This window comes from Biomphalaria glabrata, chromosome 5, assembly GCF_947242115.1.
Source record: "Biomphalaria glabrata chromosome 5, xgBioGlab47.1, whole genome shotgun sequence".
Taxonomy (NCBI): domain Eukaryota; kingdom Metazoa; phylum Mollusca; class Gastropoda; family Planorbidae; genus Biomphalaria; species Biomphalaria glabrata.
The window spans coordinates 49,837,333-49,854,488 of record NC_074715.1 but is presented as its reverse complement, the minus strand read 5'-3'; the positions used below and the strand labels follow the sequence as shown (position 1 = coordinate 49,854,488).

The following is a 17,156-nucleotide window of genomic DNA, read 5'->3' as shown; positions in this document are numbered from 1 at the left end:
TGGAAACTAAACCACTTCCACATGACATGTCTAAGAAAAAACTGAATGTCAAATGGCAAGACCAGATGCTGAAATCTCTGGAAGAGCGGGTCTGCAAAGCATCCACACAATTCTTGATGCAGTCCCAGCTGCGATGAGCAGGACACGTCTGCAGAATGGAAGACCTCCGCATCACTAAACGACTCTTGTATGACCAATTAGGCGAAGAAAAGCGCTCGCAATGTGGTCAAAGAAAGCGCTTCAGGGACACCCTCAAAGCTTCTCTGAAGGAATTCAGCATAGACCCAGCCACCTGGGAGACAGAGGCACATGACAGAGCATCATGGCGTCGCGCTGTGAAAACTGGCGCACAGGTTGCTGAGGAAAAGAGAACAACGCTGGCAGAAGAAAAACGCCTGAGAAGAAAATCAAGGCCAATGACGCTAGCTCCAGCTGGAATAACCTGCCCAGTGTGCGGCCGAACATTCCGGGCTCACATAGGTCTCACCAGCCACAGGAGGAGGCATAAAACCCCAGTGCTAAGCCCTCAGCCCCCTGGATGACAAAATGGTCATCATCGACCCACGATACATCTATTACGAAAATGTGGGAGCGTATCTGGGCTTTGTGTGTGTGTGATGTTATATTATAGATATAGAGATGCGTGGAACACTGTTCCTACCTGATGCTTTGGACAGAACGTTTAAGTCACAGGTGCAGGGCTGGGTTTGTTGACATCTCCTGCTATGGCAACCAGGTGTGACGTCATAAGACCATCATTCTGGGTGGAGAAAAAAAAATGAAATAGATTGATACATTGTAAAATGGTTTTTATGCTTTTAAACATTTCGAAATATCTCAAAGAATAATTCAATGGCAATCAAACACAATGCGATAACAAATGAAAACAGGATGGACAATATCGTTGAAAAAGAAATATTCTTAAATTTTTATTACAGTAAAATCCAGTTAATCGGACCATTGGAACCGAATCCTAAACGGCTACGACAATTCGTTGTTTAGCAGTCGAATCCGGTTAATCTGAACAGCCGTTTATTAGGTCCAAAACGATCGCGTCTCGATGTTGTCTGATTATCTGGATTCGACAGTATTCAAAGCAAAATATATTTTTTAAAGTTAAAAAAAAAAAAACAAATAAAGGTTATGGGGAAGGACTTCACAATTAAAGTCGTATTGCTAAATACTTTAGGATATACTTCCCCTTTTAAATCAAGCAAAATATCTATAAAAAAGCTTTTTTTTTTAACGGGAAGAACTTCATATTTAAAGTCATATTATACTTTAGGATTTACTTCCCCTTTTCAGATCGACCAAAACAATGACCACTTACTATTTAATAGATCGGTTATTTTTTTTTTTTAACGATTCATTATTTGTTGGGTACAGTGGGTGATTGTGTAAAGTTTCAACGTCATTATAGAATGGAAAGTGACAGAAATAATGTGTACAAACATTGAACCAGGCAGAAAGACAGTTGATATAGGCTTTGTAAATATACATATAGAACATGAATGTGAAAAAACAAAACATTAAGGCACCTGAAACTCCAGAAAAACAATCGGGTTTATTAAAAGAAATTTTTACAAATCAAACACGAACATGAAACTAAAATGCTGTTTAACTTGAGTTAGGGCAACCAATATTAGAATATGCATTCTTTGTTTGGGATCCCCCATCTCAAGAAAACATTAAGAAACTGGAACGATACAAAATAGAGCAGTGAGATTTATAACAAACGAATATTCCAATTTCATTAGAGTAACACTTTTGGTAAAATTACTAAATTTAGCGACACTTCAGGACAGAAGAATAAAAAGTCAAGTAGCTATAATACATGAAACACTAAACCATAACTTAAAAAATAGAAAAACAAAACGTAATGAAACACCCAGAAAGACACAAAGAGAGAGTCACATTTCTTATTCCATACGCTAGAAAACATTCAAACAAATGCTCCTTCTTCCCAAGTGCCATAAGAGAATGGAAACGGGTTGGCTGAATCAGTCAGAAAAAAGTACCTTTTTGAAGAGTTTAAGTCATTGATTAACATACATGACTAGATTAACACATAAAATGAGAGAGATGCATTTATCTTCTTTTTTTGAAGTAACGTCTGTAAAATATAAGATAAGACGACGAATCACAAATATAAAAGCAAAATGTTACCACGACGTTTGTAGGAGCTTGTGACATGGAGGACTGTGTGTTAGCTATATATCCCAGCCACTAATGTTTGTTTAACTCTTTCTCTCCTAATCAACGATACCATCGTTGATTTTTTACCTCATTAAATTAAATTAATGTTTAATTTTTTTTTAACTTGACTCTGAATTATAGAAAAAGAGCATGCATTCCCCTTTAACTCTACACCAAATAAAACATTTTCTAATAACAAACAACAAAGCTATTGAAGCCCAATCGTAACAGGGGAGTGAAATAGTAATGGGCAAAATGAAGAATTCCTTCAAAACGTGGAAAAATAATTACGGAGAGAAAGAGTTAAAGTTGATCCCATCTCTTATGTAGCTGTGACGTTCTCCAAACTTTGAGAGCATTTTCTTTTCGATTAATTTAAAATAAACTTGTGAAAAGTGGATGAACAATAGAGGAAGTCTGAGTAGCTCATGTAGAGACGCGGGAGAACGAAAAGCAAATGTAACAATATGGCTTTTAGCATTTCCTTTGAGCAGTTGGAACAACTTTCTAAAAGTCTGTCTTTCACATTTTTCAATGTTGACAATAAAGTGCATTAAAGTGAATTTCCAGAGAGCCAGCTGCATTAACTAATTAAATTATTATTTAAACAAAAATGTAAAGAAGGATATGTCACAATTTCGGAGAGAGAGAGAGAGAGAGAGAGGGAGAGAGAGACAGAGACAGAGAGAGAGAGAGAGGGAGAGAGAGAGACTGAGAGAAAAAGAGAGAGAGAGTGTGTGTGTGTGAGAAAGAGATACTTAAAAGCACATAAATATTTTAGCTTTTAATTAATTACAATATTACATTAAACTAGCGAATAATAAAGCTAATGTAATCATATGGATATACAATTACTTGCTAAAAACATTGGCTTAATTAACAGTATGTAAGAACATTCGATGCATTACTTATTTACATAAAAAAATATTGTTATCTTATCTTATATAATATAAACGTTACTTCAAAAAAGAAGATGATTACGTCCTACGCGTCATGCATTCGAACAGAAATTCATAAACGAATTCAAATCTGAATACGAACTACCGGAAATCGTTGTCTCATTTAATTAACATCTGTAAAAACACTCGCTGTAAGATCTGAGATCAAAGTTTATGTTTATTTTAAGATGGAGAAAAGCGAAGAGATATGATTTTTAGATTTATAAGCGCCAATGATTCGATTTCATTATCATGCTTATCAAATTTCAGGTTTGCAATTACTTTATTATTGTTTATACTAGCATTAGACCCGTTATAAAACGATATTTCAAAGTGTAAAACAAGTAAAATATTTTTAAACAAATTTTTTTGATAATATCTGGAAAGCTGCCTGGTGGTGCGGTTTGAGCTCTGGACTGTCGTTCAGACTTATCTATGGTCCCGGGTTCAAACCCTGCCCGCTCCCCGTCGTCCTGTGGTAGGTTTGGAAGTATGGTATCTTCAAATTTGAAGGAACATCCGTAACAATAAAGCATTTTACAAATATCTAAGGGGAGGAACTCAGAAGTTACAACTATATCTCTTAATAATGTAGAAGTTATTTCCCTCTTCGATATCCTATTTGATGCATTCAAGTATTGCCTGTGCCAATAAATAATTGTGTAAAATTTCAACTTGATCCGAGCGTGACTGAGGGAAAAGTAACGTGCAAAAACTTTTTACCAGACAGACATACAGACAGAATGAGTTGATAAGAACTTTGTAAAAAAAAAAAAAAAAAAAAAGGGAAACCTATATAAACTTTGTGTAATATTTTAGCCGACTTTTTCCAATGTGTTATCATTAGAAAGTGGAAACTTTGTATATTGGATAGATTCATGCCTTAAAGCTGTATATGAATCGGAATGATGACGTCAGATAACACGATCCCATCCCTCCGCAGTGAATGGGGGCATCCGACATTGTCATGACTTCTAAGTCCTGAATCAGATTTACGATCGTTGAAAGATAATTGTAATTTAATTTTCTCTTTCAACTGTTGCTACGGGGCACTGCCGGATCGGCTGTAGTCTTTGACTTTTTCCCCCAGTGAAGACACTTCTTTGTTAATCATATGGAAGTATCAATGAGGGGAGGGGGGGGGGGTTAATCAGCCCGAACTCTCACTATCATTTTCGCTTGAGTAGCCTGGCACAGAGAAATAGATATCGATATCCTCAGGACAACAGGAAAGAGCTGACATTTAAGAAATATCAATCTGGATTGTAAGTTTAAAATCCCATTCACAAACTAAGACTTTAAAGGAAATATGACATTATTACGTGATGATAATAGTACTTCTCCGTGGTGATACCCATATAAACGTATAGTGCATTGAGAACAATAGTCGAAAAACAAATTATAACATTTATATAAGTTTCAAAGTCTATGAATACATTTTTAAAGATAATTCTCATAGACCAGATACCGCAAAATGAAAGATTTAGATTCGTATCTTTTTCTTTGTCATTGTAATTTTCCTAAGAGTTGAGTCGAAGCTTTTAGAACACCCAGGCCCGTGGTACCTCCTCTCCATTGGCCAGTCTGATCAACTGTTATGTCGAAAGATACAAGCAGATGAAATTTGTTACATCCCTATTGTATTTCACTTGAATCCCAAGTGACTCGGGCTAGAGTAGAGGCAGAAGGCCGTTCACACTTTGAAAACTCCACCATATTTCTTCTCTTGTGCCACATCAGATGTCTGCTATAAAAGGACTCCTTGAGAAACGGTCTACGACCGTCGGAAAACAATTATATATCCGTGTCGTGAGCGGCAAAATATGTAGGTCGCAGCTGGGGCTGCGTTTCCATGTGAAATAATGGAGTCCTCATTACTCTTCGGACTCGAAGAAAAGCCTTATTGTTATTAATAACCCAAATAATGATTGCTGTGCACTTTTAAGTGTGTACAATAAAATGTGTACGCTCTTAAGTACAGAGTAACGTATTTGTTATTTAGTATATATTCACAGTACGCAGTACACATCACTAAATTGTTGTGGATGCGTACTCCTTTTATTGTGCCATCGTGTAAATAGTATAATGGCAAATGATGTACTAAAATACATTTATCTCAAATTAAGTATGTACTATTACTAATAATAAAACAATATCTACACAAACAAGTCTGAGGATTCGCACAAAATCTAATACCAGCAAACAATCAAAGGAAACATATACAGGATCCACCTCTAAAAATATACTCGAAAAGTAAAGTATCTACATCATGGCTACGTTATTATTTAATATCTTTTAAGTTGTCAAAATGCCAGGTAGCGTTTTAGCGGAAACATGAATCTCAGACAGAAGATACAGTTCTACGAAACTTTATCAATCCTTTGATAGCCTCTCAGTGGGTCAGCACTTGAATTAATCTTGGGTTTTAAAGGAACATCTACTGTTAGGCTGTCCGTATGTTGATCAAGAGTATGACCGAGTTACATTCAGATGTTGGATATATTTTTCTATTCCCAAGGTAACTGCTTTGCCATATTGCACAACAGTTTGGAACTCAATTTAACATAAGCTAGATCACTACGCTACACTTGATGATTGAGATTGAGTGCTTTAGAACAATATTCCTTTACTTTGGGCTTCAGCGTCCAAGGTGACCATGTAAACATTACATAAACGTGCTATATGTTAACTATAAAAGTGTAAAGATAATATTTATGAATTATATCTCTATAAAGAACGAGCAATAAATATTTCATCTATTAACAGAGCTTGACACTTGCTAATTAATCAAGCCCGTTTGCATACTTTGCATCCTTAAAGAAATCTTTAGCCCGCCTAAATGTAAATCTCAAATAACTGAACATCTTTCAATCAAATCTGAAAAAAAATCAGCTTTTTCAGTAGCCTTTCCCGAGTTTTACGGTGGCCTTGACCTTGATCTTAGCAGCTAATCGTTTGGACAACTGTTTGTCTGGTATCGCCACAAGTTGAAGCCGTATGTATAAAATATGATCTAAACGAAATGTAAGTGTTTAACCAATTTCAGAAGCCAGTGTTTAAACGCAAATAAAGGTTAAAAAATACGTTGAAGAAAAAAAAATACGACTCATATAAATAGAACGAAACTGGATATAAATAATGTACGGGCATACAATATGTCATGATGTAACAGATCTATTACATCATAATCATTAGGTTATGATGTCATAGTGGGAAGCATGGTCGAGAGGCCAAGTGCGCTTGAATTTGAGGGGGCTCGAGGTTCGACACCCGACTTGGGCAGAGTTATGTTTACTGAGCGCCTAAAGGCAGCACGGAAAACCAACTCATAGATACCCCCTTCCCCCCCCCCCCGTCCCCACTGGGTCATAAATGAGATTGGCTCTGAGCATGAAAGTAGCGCTATATAAAAGCTATAACACTAATAGGGCACAGACATATCGCACTAAAAAATAAACAGTTCTACCACACCATGGTTAAAAAACATTATAAAACGCCCTAGTGTACAGACCTTTAAAATATCATGATTAACATTAATTATGTGCCATTATGTATAGATCTATTTCGTAAAGATGTGCATACATAATACGTCATGATGTTCAGACTGATTACATCACGACATAAGAAATATTTCACTTCAAGAGACGCAAATCCATTGCGCCATGATGTAAATATCTATTAAGTCATGGTGTGCTTATCCATGACGTAACGATGTACATACCTTTCACGTCATGATATTCAGATTTATTACGTCATGATGTACATAGCTATAGATAGATATAAAGTATTACATCATGATCACAAACCTATTTCGTGAAGATGTACATATATGTTACGTCATGCTGTAGAGATCTTTTGGGCGCCATAAGGTACAGACCTACAACGTCATTATGCAGGCCTACACATCTACTACGTCAAGCTGTAGAGATCTTTTGGGCGCCATAAGGTAAAGACCTACAACGTCATTATGCAGGCCTACACATCTACTACGTCATGCTGTAGAGATCTTTTGGGCGCCATAAGGTACAGACCTACAACGTCATTATGCAGGCCTACACATCTACTACGTCATGCTGTAGAGATCTATTGGGCGCCATAAGGTACAGGCCTTTAACGTTATTATGCAGGCCTACACATCTATTACGTCATGCTGTAGAGATCTATTGGGCGCCATAAGGTACAGGCCTTCAACGTCATTATGCAGGCCTACACATCTATTACGTTATGTGCAGACCTATGAAATGACGATGTACATACCTATTACGTCAAAATGTGCAGACTTATCGACTGTAAATGATGCGTTGACCTAACGCATGTCATGATGCACTGACCTATATATGCCTTTTAAACTGTCCGTTATTTCACGCACTTTTTTTTGTGTGTATATAGATGAGTGCTCATCTTTGCATAATCCGTCGGGCTATGAGTAAGAGAGGGCTCTGTCCTCACCTGTTGTATTATTTACTCAAGTCAAGACATTTTACTACTGAATGTCAGCCCTGCGAGACTTGTCTACAGTAGTACATGGGTGTAGGCAATGAGTCCCTCCCCCTCTTACCTTGGTACCCCTTATCTCTGTAGGAGAATGTGTGTGCGAGCGTATGCTGACTGTTCAGACATTACCCTTGTGAAGGCGGGAGGATGATCAAGACGGTAGACATGTCCGGGGGTGGTTTTGATGAATTCTTAATTTCTCTTACCTTGAGAAGTGGTGGATGCTGTATGTTTGTTTGTGTTTTTAGTGTGTAACTTTAAAGGGCACGATGCCGCCCCTACAGTGCAAGAGAGGTAACTCCTGCCAAGGGGGGAAGACGGTGATGTCAGAAGAGTGATGTAACCGAAGGGAGATAAACCACTTTTCAATGATTCGAGTGAAACTGATATAAAAGGGGAGAGAAGCGAGATGTAATACAAGGGTTGTCCTAGATCCGTGGGTGAGGTTTGTCAGCGGCACAAAGACCAAATGTTGGCAAAGTGAAACATGTTTGTTTGTTGGGATAACTTTATGTTATTGTTCTCAACTGGAATATGACTCAGTTTCTTCCAATGTTTTTCTCTCCTTCCCTTTTCTATTTCTCTCTTTCTCTCTGTCTCATTTTCTTTTTCCTCTTTTTATTTCGTTCCTTATTCCTCTCTCTCTCCCATGTTTACCTCATTTCTCTCTAATTCTTAAGCTCTCTTTCACTCCTTACACCTCTGTAATGCACTTTTTCTCTCATCTGAGTTCTTACTGGAGGCATGGTGGCTGAGGTTCCTGGGTTCGAATTCTTGTTTTTTTAATTTCTGAATCCTTAGGGCGCCTCTGAGTTCACCCAGTTCCAATAGGTGCCTTACATGAGTTCAGGAAAAGTACAGATTGTTGGTCGTTGTGCTGGCCACATGGCTTCTTCGTTAACCGTGGACCACAGCAAACAGATGACCTTGACATTATCTGTCCCATAGATCGCTAGAGCTGAAGGGGATTTTTGTTATAAGTCCTTACTCTTTTACCCCCCACCCCTTTTTCTTATGCAGTTTCTTGTATCATATTAAAAAGCTTATATCACCTCTGTGTGTCTGTTCGTCTGCCTGTCTGTCTAGTAAAAAGTGTGTACACGTTATTTCTCCCACACCCATTATCGGATTAAGCTGAAACTTCGCAATATTATTGTTATAAACCCGGTAGTGGCACAGATGGGGGTAGTGGTACGTGTGTAGTCAGCCGACGCAAATCGCCCCAGGCCAGCGCTAGACGAGCGGTCAACCGTGACGAGTTACGACGGTCAGCGGAGACGAGTGTCAACACGGCGGTTCGGGAAGGATCGACGGCGGTCCGGGAAGGATCGACGGCGGTCCGGGAAGGATCGACGTCGTGAACAGAGCTAATGAGCGTCACGAGAGTTGTAGTCATCTGACCACCTAGAAACGTCGAGCGGCGTTCTGTCCGGTTCGAGAAGGCCAGTAGGGACCCTATATAAAGAGTGGAGGTGTCGCAGTCAAGACGGTCGAGAAAAAGGGGCTCAATACAGCACGGTTTAGAAAGCGGGTTCACGGCAGGGGTTCAAAGCCCGGTTCACTACAGTCCGGTCGACTACAGCACAGTTCAGCGGTGTGGTTCTGTACGGAGCATTGCGACGGTTCAGTGCGGAGTACTGTCAAGTACAGTTGAGACGAACGGCGTCTTGATCTTGGTCTGTGATCGAGTCCGACACAACGAGCCTAGTGTGTGAAGTCAGTCCTGAACTGTTGAACCCAGTGCAAGCCCGGAACGAGACGGAGAGGCCAGTGCAAGATTTGATACGGCGGAACGGTGTTATCGGAGAGATATTTGTACAGTGTACGTGTTGCCAATTGTACAGTATTTGGCTGTTATTTATTCGACTATTAAAGTGTTACGTTGCTTTGGCGCCCTGAGTTGTCAAGTTCTTTAAGTTGGTGGTGTAAGGTGCAGTTTGCAGAGAGCCTGGATAGTGAGATTCGTAACATTATTTATTGACATAGACAAGACGTAAATCAGTTAGGGAAAAAAATCCCAATTAGACTATTCAATGCTGGTAATTCTTTAGTTTGTTTTATAGAAACAAGGGAAACTAAGACTTCAGTATTCTCAGCTTTGGCTAAATTTGTTGGGTTTAGTCCCCTGAAATAATTGTTTATCTGTTTCTCCCTCACGCATTCTCCGATCAAGTTGATACTTTAGACAACTATTTATTGTACCTAACAAAACACGAATCAATAAACAAAATACTCGAGTAGTCAATTAATTATTGGTAATTATTTTTTTATATCGATTATTTGCTTATACAGTCTTAAGGACTGAGCTCTTCCTTTGTTTTTTTGTGTTTTTTTTTAAGATTTTGTATATTTTGTTTATTTTTTCTTTCTTGCTATTTTCTCCAAACCCCTCTATTTATCTGTTTATTTAACGCTCTCTCTCTCTCTCTCTCTCTCTCTCTCACTCCCTCTCTCTCTCTCTCTCTCTCTCTCTCTCTCTGTGTGGATCTTTTAATTTGCATACGATAATCTTTTTGCGCCCCCCCCCCCACACTACCGTTTGATCTCCGCCTCTTTCTTCCACTATCAATAACCTACGTAAGCACCAGACTTAAGCCACAACATGAGTGTAGCCATTTCACACGGGCGTAAAAAAATATATGGTGAAACTGAGTCAGCCGCAAGTTTGACCTAAGCTAGAAACCTAGAGGATCAAAAACTTTGAAGCTAAATATTTGTGCTGTAAGTATACGATTTACATGCAGGAGTTTTCCCTCCTATACACCTGACTCAACCAATAACCTCTATTTACCACTATTTACCACATCTGTTGCACATGAGGTTCTGGTCGGTTAGAGATTTAAATTTTCTTCCGTCAGGAACAGGAACCCCCGTCTTTAAAACAAAAACAATGTATCTATTACCACAAGACTGAGCCCCATGGGACTTCTTTAGGGGACGATATTACAGAGATGTAGACCAGACATTTAACCCTCTCCCCTTCTAAAGTTAGAGAGATATAGACCATTGTAAACAAGCAAACCCTCCCCCAAAAAACAACAACAACAACAAAAAACAAAGAAGATACAAAGAGATAAAATATCGTCCACTTCATTGTGGACATGACATTCCTACGAGACCAGAAACTGAAACGGTCAACAAAGATATAAAAAGAAAAGAAGAGAACGTTCCCGTCTGCTGAGCACCTTGATGAAACTCTGGAACTTGATTCGACTCTTCAAGCAATCCATTGATGTGTCCCGATAATAAGTCTGGTATTAATATACAGTAGGATAAATATAGAACAAACAAACTACATGACTGAAATACATAACGTAGATTTAGAGGCTTTCCAAATATTTCGGGCTATTTAACCTCGCTATTTAGACTATTATTGAAACAGAAAAATTTCTTGCTGAGATTTAAATCACAAAAAAATATGTAACAGGACTGGTCTACGACGATTATAATTCTTACGTAACAATAGTTAACACATCTTTTTTAGGGATATTAACGATAAACCAAACAATGTGAATTACGCTTAATTGACCTTTGATCTTTGTCAACTAAACAAAAACAAAACAGAGCTACAAACGAAAGTGCCTCGAAAATGTGATTCTCATGTACATATAAGTGTACACAACTTAGTCTGTAACTTTGAGAAAAAAACATAGCGTATCGACACCGCCTATATTCTGTACACGGATATACCAAAAAGCTTGCTATTTATAGTTCAGCCGCCATGTCAAAAATGTTCAATAGCGCGCAGTTCTTTGTTCTGTAGAGCAGTGGTTCTCAAGGGGGTCCGGCAGACGACCGAAAGGATTCCGCAGAAAGATAAAAATCGTTTATAATTAAAATAATTTCTTCGCTCAAAAGCCAGTTGATCCGATCGGATAATTTTAATAATAATCATGATATTATACAACATGCATAGCAAGCAAGTCCAACATAATAGGCGGCAGTGGGGCAGTTAAAGTTTGACGTTAATCGTACGATACACTACATCTTTGAAAACCTTATCTTATCTTATCTTATATAATACAGACGTTACTTCAAAAAAGAAGATGATTACGTCCTACGCGTCACGCGTCAAACAGTCATGCATATTAACCAATGACAAAAGCCATGATGATCATGATATTGTTACGATCTCTCCTCCTAATCAGGCCTTCTGTAAACACTGCTAAACACAACACAACACATCAAAACATCAAGAACCTGACAACAAGGCTCCAAATAATCTGGTACTTTAATAAGGGTCACATAGATTAGCCAATATGACACAATTGGCAACACAAATCAACTACTACAAGGTTAGACTGTATATCACTTTACTAAACTCATAAACTCTAATGTCTCTTCCTCGACTCGTACGTTTCACTGGAGGACTGCACCAGGACCGACTTCATGGTCGACTAACAGTCCCGGTCTCCGGTCTTGAACTGCCGCTTACTTACACACGGTGACTCTGGTCTCCGCAGGCTTATGATCAGATGACCATAAGACGGGCGCTATTCACGTGCAAAGTTCATGCCAGTACTGTCCCTTGCCTTTCAATATAGCACGCTAAACTGTATAACTGGCCTGTGTCACATATGTCAACTGATCACACACAGTTAACCCTTTTGCGTCGCGAATAGGGTTATAACAGTATGCTAAATGTAAATTTCGGGGCTCCCGCCAGGCGCGGGGCCATATTTGGAACAGTCGGTAAAATCGACCTAAGGCCTGCCCTGGGTGAAGGCGGAAAAAAATGTAACTTTGTGATTGTATGTGTGTGTGTGCTCATATGTGAGCGCGTGCTTCCAGTTAATGATTTGAATAATTGAAAATGTAACAAAAAAGAAAAAGATTCGAACGCTTAGAAAACGGGTGAGCTCCAAATGGCTTCTTTTAAGCCTCTCGTCTTAAAGAGTGAGCACGAAGAGCCCAGGGAGCATTCATTTCGCTCGTTCTGTAACAATTCCAAAACTCCATTTTCGTGACTTGAGTAACGCATGCGCACTCGAGCAGGCCCTGAAATCCCTTGCGTTATGTTTTTCCAAGTATTAGAAGGATAATCAGAACTATTAATAGTTTCTACAGCAGACGATGTCACGTGTCTATCAGAAGTAATATTCTCTCTCTCTCTATAGTCTATAAGAAGTTGAGGAAAAAGATAGAAGACAACAAGATTTTAAAATATTACTTTGACAGAAAATATTACTTTGACAGAAAATATTACTTTGACAGAAAATATTACTTTGACAGAAAATATTACTTTGACAGAAAATATTACTTGGACAGAAAATATTACTTTGACAGAAAATATTATTTTGACAGAAAATATTACTTTGACAGAAAATATTACTTTGACAGAATCACGATCATTACGCCAAGGATATTTTCTTTAACTATATCGGGAGTTTGGCTCAGTGACATAAACAGCTTGGCCACCTAATAAGGAAGAGAGAGAGAGAGAGAGAGAGAGAGAGAGAGAGAGAGAGAGAGACGGCTATTCTTACATCGCGATGGACTTGTAAATTTTGTTCGACATTTGAGAAAGATTTTACTTACTCCGCAGAAAACAGTTTGAGAAACACTTGACCCCCAAATCTTTCTCGTGCTTTAGTCAATCAGCAGTTTTTTGTGCCCACATAATTGCTTACTATAGTTAAACGAAGGATAGACACTTCCAGAACCTCCTCCTATTAACCTACAAAGGCATCATAGAAAATGGGTGAAACCTGAACACAGAACAGGTATATAGAAATTTGAAAGTTACTGCTTATATTTGTGGAAAAAAACAACTATTTAATGGACCGCACGGTGAAAACTCTGGTTTGACTTTTATAATTTGTCGAAATATTATCATCTGAAAATTAAATTTGGCTTACGTCTTGAACCAAAACCAATCGTCATAGAATTCCTGAACAATGACCCTCAACGTCGCAACCCCAGGGCAGTTTAGGCCAATAGCTCGTTGCCAGTGTTGTCGCGTCACAGGTCTGTATGACGAAGCGACGAGCGATTCGTCTCCAGTGCCCACAGATTGTGACGTCGAAGGTAAGAGTTGAAGCCTACTATAAACGAAGGGGCTAGCTGTTGAGGCTCAACGGGAATTTCCGCAGTCGACTCTAATGTTTCTTTGTAATGAGTAAAGAGATGATAACTACATAAATGTACATAAACATTTTGACCAGCGTCTTTTGTAGAAATCATGAGCTGGACTGTTTCTGTAAAGCTGACTGGAAAGACTCCTTGCAATAAAGAAGCATCACAAGTAAGAAATAGGATGAAATAAAAATAATAAACCAACTTAATGTATTTATGTGCTGAATTTAAAAAAAATGCTTTTATGTTTATTAAAGAAATTTTTAATCAAATTTGTACTACGAAATTACAGAACGTAGAAAGACAGATCACAGCAGATTTTATTTCTAAGAGAAATTGACGTTTCTCTCTCCTTCTCTCTCTCTGGAATGAAGGGTCTTTATTCCTTGGCCAGTCTGCTCTGACCAGACGGCAACATAAAGATCAACTCCCAGTGATTGGCAGAAGTCATTTCGTTGACGGGGGAATAGACGGTCATATTGTTGCGTAGTGCTGGCGCAGCAGTTCTCAATATGTTCCAGAGAGGGGGTGCAGTTAGTGGGGCTCATCTAGAAACAATTTCAGACAGCAATAGAACAGTTTCCTTTAATGGCATCCCTCTATTGATTGGCTCCCCCCCATCCCTATTTCTACATCCTCATATTCTTTCTTTCCCTCTGGATACGGTACAGGAAAAAACTTAAAGACTTCTGGCCAGTATTTTAGAGTCACGTGGTGACCACTGATAGACAAAGAAAGAGAAAGAGGGAGGGGAGAAGAAAAAAAAAGGGAAAAGAATTTTTAATATTAAGATATCACTAGTCAAGAATATTTTTTGTTTGTTTCATTTCACTATTCTTCACTTTGTGTCTCTATTAGTAAACATTCTGTCCCATTGACTAGGTCACTCTTTCTCTCTGTTGTTATTTTTTTTTTATTCTTTTTTTTTTTCGTTTTAGTCTTGTGTCCCATTTAAATTTTTTAAATGTTTTACATTTTTCTTCTGTATCTATCACCTTCTTTTCTATCGCTATGTCCCTATGTTTCACTCTTCACTTTCTCTCTCTCTCTCTCTCTCTCTCTCTCTGTTTCGCTCTCTCTCTCTCTCTCTCTCTCTCTCTCTGAGTGTGTGTTTTACTCGCTTCCTCTTTTTCAATCACTCTCTCTCTCTCTCTCTTTATCGTATTTATCATTGTATATATCCCTAGAACATGTCCTTATGTATCATTACAAAGTTTACTTATGTATTACTACACGTCATGCTTATGTATCACAAAACTATTTCTTATATTCCTTACGTATCACTATAAGAATGCTTAATATTTTAACAATAAATACTGATGTATTGGTTCACAAAGGTGCTGGCGTAGATTTCATAAAAGCTCACATTCTATGACATTCACTTCACTTGGCCCTCCCAGTTGTTTCCATATTAACCAATAACTGGAGCGCCCCCCGTGTAACATTTGGAGATAAGGAATGCTAACCTTTCTGGATAAACAGACATTCCAGAGATTAGCAAATAGCGTCTACGTTGTGCTTAACGTAATCCTTGCCTCTATTCCTCTTGTCTTTCTATCTTTTTTTTCTATCATTCTTTTTTTTTTCCCTCTCTCTTTCTTTCGTACATATATCAGCACTTTACAATACATTACATTAGTGTATCCCAAACTGTGTTCCGCGGAACCCTAGAGCCCTGAATAAAAAGTAAAAAAAAAAGCTCCCCTTTCAGACCTTGTGGTCTATAGGGCAGATGATGTAAAGGTCATCTTATTTTGTGGCCTACGGTTAACGAGGATGTAATGTGGCCAGCACAACGACCTACCGCCTTTACTTTTCCCCAACTAATGTCAGGTGCCCATTAGAACTGGGTGGACTCAGAGGCGCCCAAAGATCCCGAAATAAAAATCCCGGTCTTTTCCAGGATTCGAACCCGGGACCCCCAGTTCAGAAGCCAAGCGCTGCTCAGCCACCGCGCCTTCCAGAGGCCTGAATAGGTGTTGAAAAAAACTTGTGGTTTTCCTTCAGTCGTAGAACGACTATGGATCATCTCAAACACTTTTTCATGTGACTGTGGAGCCCTATTTTGGAGAGACACTCCCGTGGGCCAGAGGAAAGCCTGGGGCTTGTTTATGATCGGAACGATGTCGCCCACACAGCAATTCCCCCCTCTCCATGCAGATGTGACAAAAAGAATAATTACCTAGCAGGCCCCTACGTCAATCAATCTATCTAAAAAAATAAGAGGTGTGTTCCGCTAAATACTCAGAATGCGCGAAGTGTTCCGCTAAATACTCAGAATTTGGGAAGTGTTCCGCTGAATACTCAGAATGTACAAAGTTTTCGGTTAAGGAAAAAGCGACGCCTATCCAACGAGTATCTTACACGTCTCCATGTGTTAATCCATGGGCTCAAGTAGATTAGAATATTTCCAAGTCATTCATTTTCTTGCTAATTCAGGCAGCTCATCAATGTATGCTGAACTCTTGGAAATACAAGAATTATAATAAGTCAGACCTAACGTAGGTAACAAGTAATATGCTATTCTAAGTGGGTTTTTTTTTTAGGGGAGGGATCAAAGTTATGAGGTAATGCATGGTTTTCTAAATTTTGTTTTTCTACAAAGAAACATTTCCCTAATTACGAAAAAGTTAACAGAACACTTGCGATACTCCGAAAGTTTCGATGATTCTCATTTAGTTCGAGAAATCATAAGATGGAATCCCCCCCCCCCCCCCCCCCCAAAAAAAATGGTTGATTGTTGGAAGAAACATAAAAAAACCCCGAGGAGATGAGCCACGAACGGACCTCACTATGGTGAAGGAGGCTACCTAGATACGAACGGGCCTCTCCATCGTGAAGGAGGCTACCTAGACATGAACGGGATTCTCTATGGTGAAGGAGGCTACCTAGACATGAACGGGATTCTCTATGGTGAAGGAAGCTACCTAGACATGAACGGGATTCTCTATGGTGAAGGAGGCTACCTAGACATGAACGGATCTCTCCATCGTGAAGGAGGCTACCTAGACATGAACGGACCTCTCCATCGTGAAGGAGGCTACCTAGACATGAACGGACCTCTCCATCGTGAAGGAGGCTACCTAGACATGAACGGACCTCTCTATGGTGAAGGAGGCTACCTAGAAATGAACGGGATTCTCTATGGTGAAGGAAGCTACCTAGACATGAACGGACCTCTCCATCGTGAAGGAGGCTACCTAGACATGAACGGACCTCTCCATCGTGAAGGAGGCTACCTAGACATGAACGGACCTCTCCATCGTGAAGGAGGCTACCTAGACATGAACGGACCTCTCTATGGTGAAGGAGGCTACCTAGACATGAACGGACCTCTCTATCGTGAAGGAGGCTACCTAGACATGAACGGACCTCTCTATCGTGAAGGAGGCTACCTAGACATGAACGGACCTCTCCATCGTGAAGGATGCTACCTAGACATGAACGGGATTC

The 17,156-nt window shown here is 39.1% G+C and overlaps 1 protein-coding gene across 3 annotated transcripts in view; it reads right to left on the bottom strand.

Moving 5' to 3' along the window:
* The window catches only part of LOC106076951 (QRFP-like peptide receptor), a 170,241-nt gene that overhangs the window by 66,331 nt on the left and 86,754 nt on the right, over positions 1-17,156 (bottom strand). For all 3 annotated transcript variants that reach the window (XM_056029554.1, XM_056029555.1, XM_056029556.1), the window contains one exon: positions 662-760. The gene's annotated coding sequence lies outside the window, so the exon portion shown is untranslated. The remainder of the gene's footprint in view (positions 1-661; positions 761-17,156) is intronic.